The sequence below is a fragment of the Lolium rigidum genome, chromosome 3, assembly GCF_022539505.1.
Source record: "Lolium rigidum isolate FL_2022 chromosome 3, APGP_CSIRO_Lrig_0.1, whole genome shotgun sequence".
Lineage (NCBI taxonomy): Eukaryota > Viridiplantae > Streptophyta > Magnoliopsida > Poales > Poaceae > Lolium > Lolium rigidum.
The window spans coordinates 8,713,439-8,728,614 of record NC_061510.1 but is presented as its reverse complement, the minus strand read 5'-3'; positions in this window follow the sequence as shown (position 1 = coordinate 8,728,614).

Here is a 15,176-nt window from a genome sequence, read left to right as displayed (position 1 = left end):
CACAAGTTTCAGCGTCTCCCTTTTCATTAGTCTTGGGCTTGCTACTCTCATCAAACAAATTTTCAGGAACAAGCCAAGCATAGTTATTTTCTAGTGCATCATTCATAGCTAGGAGTTTACATGGTATTGGTGCTTTGATCTCCCCACCATCATTAGCATTATTAGTGTACCTTATCCTATCCATATCCATTTTTTCAAGGAGACTAACAAAATTAGTATGAGAACCAAGCATATTAAATTTAGCGAAGACTTTTCTAGCCTCTCTTGCTAGACCACCAAATTCTCTAAGAAGGGTTTCTAAAACAAAATCTTTCTTTTCCCCCTCTTCCATATCACCAAGTGTAAGAAACATGTGTTGGATTATAGGATTGTGATTAACAAATTTAGTTTCCAACAGGCGAACTAAATGCGCAGTAGCAATTTCATAAGTAGGAGCAAGTTCTACCAAGTGTCTATCTTCAAAATTTTCAACGGTACTAACATGGGTGAAAAATTCTTCTATATTGTTCCTCCCAATTATAGAACCTTGTCCTACCGGTATGTTCTTTGCGGTAAAATTAAAAGGAAACATGATGAAATAAGTAAAGTAAATGCAAGTAACTAATTTTTTTTGTATTTTTTTTGATATAGCAATCAAGACAGTAAATAAAGTAAAGCTAGCAACTAATTTTTTTGTGTTTTGATATAATGTAGCAAACAAAGTAGTAAATAAAATAAAGCAAGACAAAAACAAAGTAAAGAGATTGAGAAGTGGAGACTCCCCTTGCTGCGTGTCTTGATCTCCCCGGCAACGGCGCCGTAAATTTGCTTGATGCGTGTAGTTGACACGTCCGTTGGGAACCCCAAGAGGAAGGTGTGATGCGCACAGCGGCAAGTTTCCCTCGGTAAGAAACCAAGGTTTAATCGGACCAGTAGGAGTCAAGAAGCACGTTGAAGGTTGATGGCGGCGGGATGTAGTGCGGCGCAACACCGGAGATTCCGGCGCCAACGTGGAACCTGCACAACACAACCAAAGTACTTTGCCCCAACGAAACAGTTGAGGTTGTCAATCTCACCGGCTTGCTGTAACAAAGAGTTAACCGTATTGTGTGGAAGATGATTGTTTGCAAGAAAACGAGTAAAGAACAAGTATTGCGAGCAGATTTGTATTTCGAGTATTAAAAGAATGGACCGGGGTCCACAGTTCACTAGAGGTGTCTCTCCCATAAGATAAAAGCATGTTGGGTGAACAAATTACAGTCGGGCAATTGACAAATAGAGAGGGCATAACAATGCACATACATGGCATGATAAGTATAGTGAGATTTAATTGAGCATTACGACAAAGTACATAGACCGCCATCCAACTGCATCTATGCCTAAAAAGTCCACCTTCGGGTTATCGTCCGAACCCCTTCCAGTATTAAGTTGCAAAGCAACGGACAATTGCATTAAGTATGGTGCGTAATGTAATCAACAACTACATCCTCGGACATAGCGCCAATGTTTTATCCCTAGTGGCAACGAGCACAACACAACCTTAGAACTTTACGTCACTTCGTCCCAGGTGTCAATGCGGGCATGAACCCACTATCGAGCATAAATACTCCCTCTTGGAGTTAAAAGCAAAAACTTGGCCAGAGCCTCTACTAGTAACGGAGAGCATGCAAGATCATAAACAACACATATGTAATAACTTGATAATTAACATAACATGGTATTCTCTATCCATCGGATCCCGACAAACACAACATAGAGTATTACGGATAGATGATCTTGATCATGTTAGGCAGCTCACAAGATCCAACAATGAAGCACAATGAGGAGAAGACAACCATCTAGCTACTGCTATGGACCCATAGTCCAGGGGTGAACTACTCACTCATCACTCCGGAGCGACCATGGCGGTGTAGAGTCCTCCGGGAGATGAATCCCCTCTCCGGCGGGGTGCCGGAGGAGATCTCTAGGATCCCCCGAGATGGGATCGGTGGCGGCGGCGTCTCGGTAAGGTTTTCCGTATCGTGGTTTTCGCATCAGGGGTTTCGCGACGGAGGCTTTAAGTAGGCGGAAGGGCAGAGTCGGGGGCCTGACGAGGGGCCCACACCATAGGGCGGCACGGGCCCCCCCTTGGCCGCGCCGCCATGTGGTGTCGCCACCTCGTGGCCCCACTTCGTATGCTCTTTGGTCTTCTGGAAGGTTCGTGGCAAAATAGGCCCCTGGGTCTTCGTTTCGTCCAATTCCGAGAATATTTCGTTACTAGGATTTCTGAAACCAAAAACAGCAGAAAACGAGAACCGGCACTTCGGCATCTTGTTAATAGGTTAGTTCCAGAAAATGCACGAATATGACATAAAGTGTGCATAAAACATGTAGGTATCATCAATAATATGGCATAGAACATAAGAAATTATCGATACGTCGGAGACGTATCAATCCTCATCCTTCACTTGATTGAATAATTCTCTCTCAACAAATGTAACCATGCAATTGTTCGAGTAATCATCACTCATCTTGTTTCTTAGCTTAGTCTTCACATAATTCATGGAGGAAAATACCCTTTCAACACTGGCAGTAGCTACTGACAAAATCAGTACGAACTTGAGAAGCTTGTAAACAATAAAGTAATGTGCATGCATATTTGTCTCCATAAGCATAACTGAAAGCTCAACTATAGTCTTCAAGTTTTCAAACCTTTCATCTCTGTGCACATGAGTAATATACATGTCTAGTTGCCATGAAAGTCTTGCCAATTCATCAATTGTGAAATCAGTAGCTGTTATCACCAGAATTTGACAGGATCAGAGGTGGGCCGTGATCGGAGATAAGCTTGAAGAATATACATAGAAGGAATACATGAATCGGCCTTGTGTACCAAGTTTGGGCTAATTGCCCGTGTATCTGTACCATAGTAGGATACGTGTCGGTCAGAAGTTAGAGTTTTACCCGTGCACGGTTAGGTGCACGCCCGAATTAGAAAGTCCCCCGGACTATAAATATGTATCTAGGGTTTATGAAATAAACAACAACCAACGTTCACCACAAACCAATCTCGGCGCATCGCCAACTCCCCCGTCTCGAGGGTTTCTTCCGGGTAAGCACCATGCTGCCAAGATCGCATCTTGCGATCTAGGCAGCACACGTTTATTCGTCCTCCATGCGTTGCTCGTACTGAAGCCTTTTTGATGGCGAGCAACGTGGTTATCATAGGTGTTTTAGGGTTAGCATTGTTCTTCGTATCATATGCTATCGTCGTGCAACCCTTAGGCATCTAGCCGCCCTTACGCCTGTCACGGGTGTAAGGGCGGCACCCCGCTTGATCACTGTTTAGTAGATCCGATCCGTTATGATTGCTCCTTGTTCTTCAAGGATTAGTTCAATATCTGCATTGTTAGGCCTTACAAAGGGTTGGAGGATCCAACGGTGTGTAGGGTGTCGTTTGCTAGCCCTAGACAGGACGTTCCGAGGATCAACCTCGTGTTGGTTTTTAGGCCCTGTCTAGGATCGGCTTACGATCACCGTGCGCGGTCGCGAGGCCCAATCACGAGTAAGATGTTCCGATTGTGCGGTGAAAACCCCAAATCGTAGTAGGTCGCTTAAGCTTTATCTTGATCAAGCAGGACCACCATCTGATCGTACACCTCGTACGCATCATGGGTGGATCGGCTCTTTGAGCCGATTCACAGGACAACCTGAGAGCCGATCGAGGCTCGTATTTAACGTTTACGTGTATGCCATGGAGGAAACTAAGCGAGGCATCATCCAACACCTTCCTGACCAGGTATAGGTCAGGTGGCACGCCCTTGCATCAGCATCGGACGTGTGTGCGGAAGGCTTTGCGGGCCGTCGCTCGGAGGGACCGGGGCCACCCGCAGATCTCGGGAGATTCCCGGCTCTACGGTGTTGCCCGTCGCTGCCCGCCGGTGGGTTTCTGACCGCAACACATTCTAGCACGCCCGATGGGACAATCTTCGGCATCAACCGCATCGCCATCTACATCTGAGATGGCGGAAGGCACTCCGGTCAAGTACGAGGATCTGACTGACGAGCTCAAGAAGAAGCATGACGAGATCAAGGCAGTCCTCGAAGCCGACCTCATCGGCTCTTTTCACAGAACCCGCTCACATGGCATCGGGTGGAAAGGGTTCTCACCCGAAGGCGCGCTTGATGGAGTGGACCTGTCCTCCCCGTCGGAAGAACGCACCAGTGTCGGCTGCGTCGGGAGATCAACTTCATGGTGGCTCAATCGCTGCCGGCGCCATTCCGAGAGCCCGGTGAACACGTTGGAGCGTGTCGCTCTTCGCGTGATCCAGGAAATCATGAGCCATCAGTACTCTCCGTCAGGACCGGCTCGGGGACTTACCAAGGAGAGATGCCACTCCAGTCCCGTCCACCGCTGCCGTTCGCGTTGGCAGCACCAGAAGTGCCGAACTCATCGGCATACGTCGTCTACAAGATTGGTGGTGACCCTAGTGACTACCAATTCCTACATGAGGCGCCCAAGGAGATCCCGCACGGATACACGTGCGCATACGTGCCGGACTGCGATGGCTCGGGCACTCTCGAACCGAGGCCGCAACGACGGGGACTTCCGGAACAGCGGGAGGAACGTCGGGAGCGGATATTGAGAAGCGGACGTGGCTAGCTAAGTATGCCACTCCGACAAACCTCCGAGCTCAGCTCCTGCGGTTGGCTCGAGCTGGAAAAGCAGGCATGGCTGGCTAAGTATGCCACCCCGGCGAATCTTCGAGTTCGACGCCCGCAACCATCACCGCGGATCAGATTTGTACAATCTCGAAAGATCGGTTCGGCATGATGCCGAAAAGGAGGACAATCGGCTATTCCAAGCCGTACCCTAATGAGTACGAATTGATCCCACTACCACCCAAATATCGGCTCCCTGATTTCACCAAGTTTAATGGATCGGATGGTTCCAGCTCCATCGAGCATGTGAGCCGATATTTGGCACAGTCGGGCACGATCTCAGCATCGGACGAGCTGCGTGTGAGGTTCTTCGCACGGTCCCTCACAGGATCGGCTTTCGGGTGGTACACATCGCTGCCACCGAACTCAATCCGGACTTGGAAGCAGTTGGAAGAGCAGTTCCACATACAGTATCACTCAGAGGCTTCCGAGGCTGGTATTGCCGATCTAGCACAAGTACGACAGAAGCGCGGGGAAACAGTTGTCGGAGTACATCCGGCGCTTCAGGACCGTTAGGAACCGATGCTATTCGGTTCACGTAAGTGAAAAAGAAGCGATCGAGTTGGCGGTGGTGGGTCTCTCATCATCGATCAAGGACGTGGCCTCCCAAGCGGACTACCCTTCATTGGCGCACATGGTGCGAAGGCCGTCGACATATGAACAGCGCCACCCGGATGTTTACCGGGACAAATTCAAGCGTGCGGTGGTCCCGGTTGAGGCAAACGAGGATGAAGGTGCTGCGGGAGATCAAGAGGTAGCAGTGGCTGAATGGACTCGGGCGGCAAGCCCCGTGTCCTGTAAGTGGGTTAAGCCACAAGGCCCTCCAAAAGGGTTCGACTTCGACGTGACCAAAGCTGAGCAGATTTTCGACCTCTTACTCAAGGAGAAGCAGCTAAAGGTACCCGAAGGCCACAAGATCCCCACGGTGCAGGAGCTAAACGGAAAGCCATACTGCAAGTGGCATAACACGTTCACCCACGCCACTAACGACTGCAGGGTGTGGCGTCAGCAGGTCCAAATGGCGATAGAACAAGGGCGGCTAATTTTCAACCAGTACGCCATGAAGGTCGACACACACCCCTTCCCCGCCGTTAACATGGTGGAGTATACTTACCATGGAGGGTGCCAGCCAGATTTCTCGTGCAATATCAACATGGTGGGACCTGGGCACCACTCGGTAAGGACGGAGATGAGGGCAGCTGCTCTCATAGCAAAGACACGAGAGGAAGCCGCTCCACGCGATCGGCTCCGCCACGACGGCAAGCGCTACATCACGAGAGGGAGAAGTGAGGAACGTAAGATATCGGCGACCTCTCTCCGATCACCTCCTCAACAAGTATGTGGGTCAATACGACCAACGCCGGCGATACAACGACGATGATGAAAAAGATCGTCCGTCTAGGGACGACGAGGAGACGTCGCCGGCATGATCGCGACGAGGAGCGATATGAGCGCCACGCCAAGGAAAAGTCGAGAGAGCAAGACGACATGGATAGGCACCGGGACTGCCCCTTCTTCGACACTCGCCGGGATTCAGGAATGAGCCGATTGCCTACAATCGGCAACTGCCCGAATGTAAACAAAAGAAGAAGGATGCGGCTAACGTGTCCGTGTTCAAGCGTCCTAGGGCCTCTCCCGCCTCGGAACAAGCATGCTGAGTCCGCTCGGGTGGAAGATCTCGAGGAACTAGAGGACGATGATGAAGAAGAAGACAAGTATCATCGGCCAAGGTGGTGCCCCGATGGGCTCAGCCGTTCCCAAAACGAAGGGTTCGAGCGTCTACGTGGGTTGGAGGAAGCTGAAAGGTTATACCTGCACACGTTGAGGAAGGCGCGGCCTGATCTGGCCGCTAAAATTCCAGCGAACCCTGGACGAAGAAGGTCGGCCACAAAGGAAAGAGTGGCGCCCCAGACAAAAGAAAGCCGATGATGAGACATCGGCTGGCACAAACATGGCCTTCATCCTTCCAACGGAGTTTAGCGCTCCAGGATTAGACGAAGCACCTGTGGCACAACTTGACTGCCCACGGCCGGTCATCTTTGAGAAGTCACGAGAAAGCATCGACGTGACAAAGGGCGGGGTTAGGCTGGTTTTATCCACCGGCCTGACCGTGTAACAAAAGCAACATCGATGAACGAACGTGGCGATGCCGATCGAGGAGATCGGCCCCAAGGATCTATGGAGGAACGTTACAAAACCTTCATCGAGCAAACAACATGGAGGCCGATTCCAGCAATCGGCCAAAATTATCCTCACCATACATTCTGCCTGGGTTCAGCATTTGATCCAACAGGGAATACCTGAAGAGCCGATACCATCAAATCCCTTGAAAGAATCGGCTCGGGGGGCACCTAGGTGGATAAAACACGAGGATATGAAGTAGAAGTGTATTTCAAATGCCCAGCAGCCCAAGATATTCTTTGATGATGGGTATTGAAGTATGGGGGCCGATACATAAATCGGCCGTAAAAAATTGAATTTTTTTTAAGCACAGCCGATGCGCAGACATCGACTTAAGGATAGAAAGCCGATGCATGGCCATCGACTCAAGAGGTACAACTGTTATAAGCAGAGGCTCAATGGAGCAGGAAGTGGGTCACGAAGAGAGACTCTACTGGAAGAACTCCTCAATGGAATGGTTTGGTGGCTCAGATCCTCTCTTCAAGAACCTCCAAATTCTTTTGCAAGTATTCGAGTCCGCAATATCAGCTGGGGCAAGTTTGAGGGATCATAACTCTGACCAATGCCAAGAGCAGCATGGACGTGCAGATCAGGTTAAGGATGGGTTGCATCAAATCCGCCAAAGGAAAGGAGCCGATCCGACCAGCAAGGCGCAAGAAGTGGACTGAAGAAGCTCGGGGGCAGCTCACCCTGAAGGTTCTCTGCTCTAGGGAGCCGATTTTGTTGAAATCGGCTGGTTCTGCATTATGACTTGGAGGCCGATGGTGGCACATTTGGCTGACTCACTACTTTTCTCGCCTTAACTAAGGCTCGGGGGGCAGCTTGCCCTGAAGGACCCTTTGCCATAGGGAACCGATTTTTGCTGAAATCGGCTGGCTCTGCACCTCAATTTTATTTTACGAGATGGTTGCTGCAAGAAAACAGAGTAGGATTATGAACATCGCTGCAGACTATCACAAGGGAATTTGTGGACAGGTGATGCCTGTTCTGCAGAAGTGGCAGCTTCGACATTCGAGTTGATTCAGCAACCGTCCTAAAGTTTTCCTGAAGGCAAAGAGGATCTGGAAGAGGGAGATTCGGCAGAAAAGTGTCTGACACCTAAAGTTAATGATGAGATCAGGCATTTTTTCAGGAGTTGCCGTTAAATCTAGCACTACGCTCAGTGACTGCGGTTTGGATCTGTTCAGTTGGAAGTTTGGGGATCTGAATTCAAGTTAGGTTCGCAGCTACCGTTTGAAGGGATGACTGAATTGGCTTGTCCCGCAGGACATGATGGACCTAGGTGTTGCCATCGGCTCATTGAGCATTGACCAAGTTCACGATCACTCAGACGTCAAAGAGATGAAGAGCGGATTATGGGGGACCGATGCGTGGCAATCGGCTCATTAAGCATTGACCGAGTTGACAATCGGCTAAATTAGCATAAAAAGGAATCGGCGAAATCAAATTGGAGAAATTCTTCATTGATAAACAAGATTTCTTACAAAGAAAGAGCCGATTGCTCAAGGGAGGAAGAACAAAAGAAGGGTCTATTGACCAAACTGCTATTACTAGACCTACACTAGTAGATCCTATCTACGGGCCGTCACTGCCCTCATCGTCGTCGTCCTCGGAGCTCTCATCGGCACTACTGCCGATGGGCTCCTCGTCGCTGCTCCCGTAGCCCTCTACGGGAGCTTCATCCTCTTCTTCATCATCGCTGTCGTCGTCGTCCCACCACATGCGGAGGCGTTTCGCCGGCGGGTGATGGCGTGTATTTCACACGTTCGTTGGGCAACCCCAAGAGGAAGGTATGATGCGCACAGCAGCAAGTTTTCCCTCAGAAAGAAACCAAGGTTTATCGAACCAGGAGGAGCCAAGAAGCACGTTGAAGGTTGATGGCGGCGGGATGTAGTGCGGCGCAACACCGGAGATTCCGGCGCCAACGTGGAACCTGCACAACACAACCAAAGTACTTTTCCCCAACGAAACGGTGAGGTTGTCAATCTCACCGGCTTGCTGTAACAAAGGATTAACCGTATTGTGTGGAAGATGATTGTTTGCGAGAGAAAACAAGTAAAACAAGTATTGCAGCAGATTTTGATTTCAAGTATTAAAAGAATGGACCGGGGTCCACAGCTCACTAGAGGTGTCTCTCCCATAAGATAAAAGCATGTTGGGTGAACAAATTACAGTCGGGCAATTGACAAATAGAGAGGGCATAACAATGCACATACATGGCATGATAAGTATAGTGAGATTTAATTGGGCATTACGACAAAGTACATAGACCGCCATCCAACTGCATCTATGCCTAAAAAGTCCACCTTCAGGTTATCGTCCGAACCCCTTCCAGTATTAATTTGCAAAGCAACAGACAATTGCATTAAGTATGGTGCGTAATGTAATTAACAACTACATCCTCGTACATAGCGCCAATGTTTTATCCCTAGTGGCAACAGCACAGCACAACCTTAGAACTTTCTGTCACTGTCCCAGGTGTCAATGCAGGCATGAACCCACTATCGAGCATAAATACTCCCTCTTGGAGTTAAAAGCAAAAACTTGGCCGGAGCCTCTACTAGTAACGGAGAGCATGCAAGATCATAAACAACACATATGTAATAACTTGATAATTAACATAACATGGTATTCTCTATCCATCGGATCCCGACAAACACAACATAGAGTATTACGGATAGATGATCTTGATCATGTTAGGCAGCTCACAAGATCCAACAATGAAGCACAATGAGGAGAAGACAACCATCTAGCTACTGCTATGGACCCATAGTCCAGGGGTGAACTACTCACTCATCACTCCGGAGGCGACCATGGCGGTGTAGAGTCCTCCGGGAGATGAATCCCCTCTCCGGCAGGGTGCCGGAGGAGATCTCCAGAATTCCCCGAGATGGGATCGGCGGCGGCGGCGTCTCAGTAAGGTTTTCCGTATCGTGGTTTTTTTTCTCAGGGGTTTCGCGACGGAGGCTTTAAGTAGGCGGAAGAGCAGAGTCGGGGGGCTGACGAGGGGCCCACACCACATGGAGGCGCGGGCCCCCCCTTGGCCGCGCCGCCTTGTGGTTTGGCCACCTCGTGGCCCCACTTCGTATGCTCTTCGGTCTTCTGGAAGGTTCGTGGCGAAATGGGCCCCTGGGTCTTCGTTTCGTCCAATTCCGAGAATATTTCGTTACTAGGATTTCGAAACCAAAAACAGCAGAACAACGAATCGGCTCTTCGGCATCTTGTTAATAGGTTAGTTCCGTGAAAATGCACGAATATGACATAAAGTGTGCATAAAACATGTAGGTATCATCAATAATATGGCATAGAACATAAGAAATTATCGATACGTCGGAGACGTATCAAGCATCCCCAAGCTTAGTTCCGCTCGTCCCGAGCGAGTAAAACGATAACAAAGATAATTTCGAAGTGATATGCCATCATAACCTTGATCATACTATTTGTAAACATATGTAGTGGATGCAGCGATCAAAACAATGGTAATGACATGAGTAAACAAGTGAATCATAAAGCAAAGACTTTTCATGAATAGCACTTCAAGACAAGTATTAATAAGTCTTGCATAAGAGTTAACTCATAAAGCAATAAATCAAAGTAAAGGTATTGAAGCAACACAAAGGAAGATTAAGTTTCAGCGGTTGCTTTCAACTTGTAACATGTATATCTCATGGATAATTGTCAACATAGAGTAATATAACAAGTACAATATGCAAGTATGTAGGAATCAATGCACAGTTCACACAAGTGTTTGCTTCTTGAGGTGGAGAGAGATAGGTGAACTGACTCAACATAAAAGTAAAAGAATGGTCCTTCAAAGAGGAAAGCATCGATTGCTATATTTGTGCTAGAGCTTTTATTTTGAAAACATGAAACAATTTTGTCAACGGTAGTAATAAAGCATATGAGTTATGAAAGTTATATCTTACAAGTTGCAAGTCTCATGCATAGTATACTAATAGTGCCCGCACCTTGTCCTAATTAGCTTGGACTACCGGATCTTTGCAATGCACATGTTTTAACCAAGTGTCACAATGGGGTACCTCCATGCCGCATGTACAAAGGTCTAAGGAGAAAGCTCGCATTTTGGATTTCTCGCTTTTGATTATTCTCAACTTAGACATCCATACCGGGACAACATTGACAACAGATAATGGACTCCTCTTTAATGCATAGGCATGTGGCAACAATTATTATTCTCATATGAGATTGAGGATATATGTCCAAGACTGAAACTTCCACCATGAATCATGGCTTTAGTTAGCGGCCCAAAGTTCTTCTCTAACAATATGCATGCTCCAACCATGAAGGTGGTAGATCTATCTTACTTCAGACAAGACGGACATGCATAGCAACTCACATGATATTCAACAAAGTATAGTTGATGGCGTCCCCAGAAAACATGGTTATCGCACAACAAGCAACTTAATAAGAGATAAAGTGCATAAGTACATATTCAATACCACAATAGTTTTTAAGCTATTTGTCCCATGAGCTATATATTGCAAAGGTGAATGATGGAATTTTAAAGGTAGCACTCAAGCAATTTACTTTGGAATGGCGGATAAATACCATGTAGTAGGTAGGTATGGTGGACACAAATGGCATAGTGGTTGGCTCAAGTATTTTGGATGCATGAGAAGTATTCCCTCTCGATACAAGGTTTAGGCTAGCAAGGTTATTTGAAACAAACACAAGGATGAACGGTACAACAAAACTCACATAAAAGACATATGGTAAACATTATAAGACTCTACACCGTCTTCCTTGTTGTTCAAAACTCAATACTAGATGTTATCTAGACTCTAGAGAAACCAAATATGCAAACCAAATTAGCAAGCTCTAAGTATTTCTTCATTAATGGGTGCAAAGTATATGATGCAAGAGCTTAAACATGAGCACAACAATTGCCAAGTATCAAATTATCCAAGACATTTTAGAGTTACTACATGTAGCATTTTCCAATTCCAACCATATAACAATTTAACGAAGAAGAAACTTCGCCATGAATACTATGAGTAGAGCCTAAGGACATATTTGTCCATATGCTACAGCGGAGCGTGTCTCTCTCCCATAAAGTGAATGCTAGGATCCATTTTATTCAAACAAAACAAAAACAAAAACAAACCGACGCTCCAAGCAAAGTACATAAGATGTGACGGAATAAAAATATAGTTTCAGGGGAGGAACCTGATAATGTTGTCGATGAAGAAGGGGATGCATTGGGCATCCCCAAGCTTAGACGCTTGAGTCTTCTTATAATATGCAGGGGTGAACCACCGGGGCATCCCCAAGCTTAGAGCTTTCACTCTCCTTGATCATATTGCATCATACTCCTCTCTTGATCCTTGAAAACTTCCTCCACACCAAACTCGAAACAACTCATTAGAGGGTTAGTGCATAATAAAAATTAACATGTTCAGAGGTGACACAATCATTCTTAACACTTATGGACATTGCATAAAGCTACTGGACATTAATGGATCAAAGAAATTCATCCAACATAGCGAAATAAAAGACAGAATCTGTCAAAACAGAACAGTCCGTAAAGATGGATTTTATTAGGCCACCAGACTTGCTCAAACGAAAATGCTCAAATTGAATGAAAGTTGCGTACATATCTGAGGATCATGCACGTAAATTGGCTTAATTTTCTGAGCTACCTACAGGGAGGTAGACCCAGATTCGTGACAGCAAAGAAATCTGTAACTGCGCAGTAATCCAAATCTAGTACTTACTTTTCTATCAAAGACTTTACTTGGCACAACAAAACATGAAACTAATATAAGGAGAGGTTGCTACAGTAGTAAACAACTTCCAAGACACAAATATAAAACAAAAATACTGGAGTAAAAACATGGGTTGTCTCCCATAAGCGCTTTTCTTTAACGCCTTTCAGCTAGGCGCAGAAAGTGTAACTCAGGTAACATCGAAGGGTGGTGCACTTACACCGGGGTTTGGAGTTTTCTCAACCATGCATAGTATATTGGATACATAAGTTTCAGCTTCTCCCTTCTCGTTAGTCTTGGGCTTGCTACTCTCATCGAACAAATTTTCAGGAACAAGCCAAGCATAGTTATGTTCTAGTGCATCATTCATAGCTAGGAGTTTACATGGTATTGGTGCTTTGATCTCCCCACCATCATTAGCATTATTAGTGTACCTTATTCTATCCATGTCCATTTTTTCAAGGAGACCAACAAAATTAGTATGAGAACCAAGCATATTAAATTTAGCAAAGACCTTTCTAGCCTCTCTTGCTAGACCACCAAATTCTCTAAGAAGGGTTTCTAAAACAAAATCTTTCTTTTCCCCTCTTCCAAATCACCAAGTGTAAGAAACATGTGTTGGATTATAGGATTGAGATTAACAAATTTAGTTTCCAACAGGCGAACTAAATGCGCAGAGCAGCAATTTCATAAGTAGGAGCAAGTTCTACCAAGTGTCTATCTTCAAAATCTTCAACGGTACTAACATGGGTGAAAAATTCTTCTATATTGTTCCTCCCAATTATAGACCCTTGTCCTACCAGTATGTTTTTTGTGGTAAAATCAAAAGGAAACATGATGAATCAAGTAAAGTAAATGCAAGTAAACTAATTTTTTTGTGTTTTTGATATAGAGTGCAAGACAGTAAATAAAGTAAAGCTAGCAACTAATTTTTTTGTGTTTTGATATAATGCAGCAAACAAAGTAGTAAATAAAGTAAAGCAAGACAAAAACAAAGTAAAGAGGTTGAGAAGTGGAGACTCCCCTTGCAGCGTGTCTTGATCTCCCGGCAACGGCGCCGTAAAAAGAGCTTGATGGCGTGTATTTCACACGTTCGTTGGGCAACCCCAAGAGGAAGGTATGATGCGCACAGCAGCAAGTTTTCCCTCGAAAGAAACCAAGGTTTATCGAATCGGGAGGAGCCAAGAAGCACGTTGAAGGTTGATGGCGGCGGGATGTAGTGCGGCGCAACACCGGAGATTCCGGCGCCAACGTGGAACCCGCACAACACAACCAAAGTACTTTGCCCCAACGAAACGAGTGAGGTTGTCAATCTCACCGGCTTGCTCGTAACAAAGGATTAACCGTATTGTGTGGAAGATGATTGTTTGCAGAGAAAACAAGTAAAACAAGTATTGCAACAGATTTTGATTTCGAGTATTAAAAGAATGGACCGGGGTCCACAGTTCACTAGAGGTGTCTCTCCCATAAGATAAAAGCATGTTGGGTGAACAAATTACGATCGGGCAATTGACAAATAGAGAGGGCATAACAATGCACATACATGGCATGATAAGTATAGTGAGATTTAATTGGGCATTACGACAAAGTACATAGACCGCCATCCAACCGCATATATGCCTAAAAGTCCACCTTCAGAGTTATCGTCCGAACCCCTTCCAAGTATTAATTTGCAAAGCAACGGACAATTGCATTAAGTATGGTGCGTAATGTAATCAACAACTACATCCTCGGACATAGCACCAATGTTTTATCCCTAGTGGCAACAAGCACAACACAACCTTAGAAATTTCTGTCATCGTCCCAGTGTGTCGATGCGAGCATGAACCCACTATCGAGCATAAATACTCCCTCTTGGAGTTAAAAGCAAAAACTTGGCCGGAGCCTCTACTAGTAACGGAGAGCATGCAAGATCATAAACAACACATATGTAATAACTTGATAATTAACATAACATGGTATTCTCTATCCATCGGATCCCGACAAACACAACATAGAGTATTACAGATAGATGATCTTGATCATGTTAGGCAGCTCACAAGATCCAACAATGAAGCACAATGAGGAGAAGACAACCATCTAGCTACTGCTATGGACCCATAGTCCAGGGGTGAACTACTCACTCATCACTCCGGAGGCGACCATGGCGGTGTAGAGTCCTCCGGGAGATGAATCCCCTCTCCGGCGAGGGTGCCGGAGGAGATCTCCGGAATTCCCCGAGATGGGATCGGCGGCGGCGGCGTCTCGCAAGGTTTTACGTATCGTGGTTTTTTTTCTCGGGGGTTTCGCGACGGAGGCTTTAAGTAGGCGGAAGGGCGAGTCGGGGGCCGACGAGGGGCCCACACCACGGGCGGCGCGGGCCCCCTTGGCCGCGCCGCCTTGGTGTTTGGCCACCTCGTGGCCCCACCTCGTATGCTCTTCGGTCTTCTGGAAGGTTCGTGGCGAAATAGGCCCCTGGGTCTTCGTTTCGTCCAATTCCGAGAATATTTCGTTACTAGGATTTCTGAAACCAAAAACAGCAGAAACAACGAATCGGCTCTTCGGCATCTTGTTAATAGGTTAGTTCCAGAAAATGCACGAATATGACAT